Genomic DNA, 1,834 nt, shown 5'->3' with positions numbered 1-1,834 from the left:
GAATAAAACTTCGAACGGATTCCTTCTGCTGTAAGCTGGAAGGCCTTCAGGAGGGCTGTCTTCAATGTCCTGTAATCTTTTGCTTCATCACTGGTCAATCTAGCGTGTACATCAAGGGCTTTTCCTGTGAGTAAAGCACTAAGATTCATTGCCCAATCTGTGGTTGGCCAACTTTGGCTTTGGGCATAACGTTCAAATCGTTGTAAGTAAGCATCAATGTTATCTTTGTCTTCGTAAAATCGAGGTAACTTTGGAGACCTAGCTCTAATACCATCAGAACTTGATTCACTTTTTGCATTTCTTTGGCGTTCTATCTCTAACTGTATTTCTGCTGTTTCTTTTTCCTGTCTCCTTAATTCTAACAACTGAATTCTCTTCTCTTCCCTTTGCTTTTTCTGTTCTTCCGAAACAAAATTTCTGAGGTCTTCGCCAGTAAACCCAAACTTTTCACCAGCTGCAATTAAACTAGCATAATCCATTTTGAAAAAAAAAATCTATCCTATTCTAATTGAAAAATTCTACTTCGTCTAGATGATATCAGATAAACAATGTTTCAATATTCCAAAAATTCAAAAATATAATATTCCAACGAACACATTACCCATGTGACTGCGAACGGCACAAGTTGGACCCCGGACAAGCCCCCAGAAAATGTCACATGGATATACTCCAATAAAACTCACGTCAAATTTGTGCCATTCTCTTACTTGTAAATAACATTTATAAATCCAATTCAAACTTGTCTGACTTTCATACACCAAATTCCTGTCTCTATGCAACCTTGCTCGAGTACAAGATAAGGTTAAATAGTTTTGCTAAAAAAAAAAGACAAATAAATAAAATAAAATGTATTTTCAATGTGACAGTCATCATAACTTATTGAGCAACCATGTATCCGTGAATATCCTGAGCATGTTTCAGGTCACATAACCTAGATCAAAGGTCATTTAAGGTCAATGAACTTTGGCCATGTTAGGGGGTATTTGTTAAATTGGCATCATAACTTAAAAAGTTTATGGATCTAGTTCATGAAACATAGACACAATTGAATGATTGTTTTGCACATGATCGTGGTCAAAAGTAATTTTAGGTCACTGGACATGGTATTTTATTATCATGAATATTTCGTTTTGTGATTATTCATTCCAAGTCAGCACTGCTGCTTTATCAAATCTCATAATAATAATAATAATATGTTCATTTATATAGCGCTCTTACAATATATCATTGTTTCACAGCGCTTTACACAATGATGGAATAGAAAATGATAACTAATACATGTAAATATTATTGATTAAAAATGTGAGACTGCTAGAAGCGTTCCACTTGTTTAAGTTTTTTACTGAAATTTGTATTTTTCCCTCTGAAAAATTATTTTTGTTTCAATTTTGAAAACAATGTGATGGGGGTTTGGGGTTATGAAATGGGTCATCACCCTTTTGCAGTCCTTGTAAACGCGATAACTTCAGTTTGACTTATTCTAGGCTCATATAATTTGGTGTGTATGATATAAGCATGGATCCCAGGAAGCCTATCAAATTTTAGGTCAAAAGGTCAAGGTCACAGAGAGACATATTTTCATCTTACCCTTCTGCAGTCCTTGTAAACGTGGTGACTTTAGTTTAACTTAGCACAGGCCTGTATAATTTGATGTGTATAATACTAGCATGGATCTTAGGAAGCCTATTGATTTTTAGGTCAAAGGTCAAGGTCACAGTGACATGTTTTCATCTTATTCCCTTTAAACCCGATAACTTATGTTTAACTTAACCTACATGTAGGCTCATATAATTTGGTGTGTATGACACAAGCATGGATCCCTGGAAGCCTATTG

Source organism: Lytechinus pictus, chromosome 2 (assembly GCF_037042905.1).
Source record: "Lytechinus pictus isolate F3 Inbred chromosome 2, Lp3.0, whole genome shotgun sequence".
NCBI lineage: Eukaryota > Metazoa > Echinodermata > Echinoidea > Temnopleuroida > Toxopneustidae > Lytechinus > Lytechinus pictus.
This window is presented reverse-complemented; position numbering follows the sequence as displayed.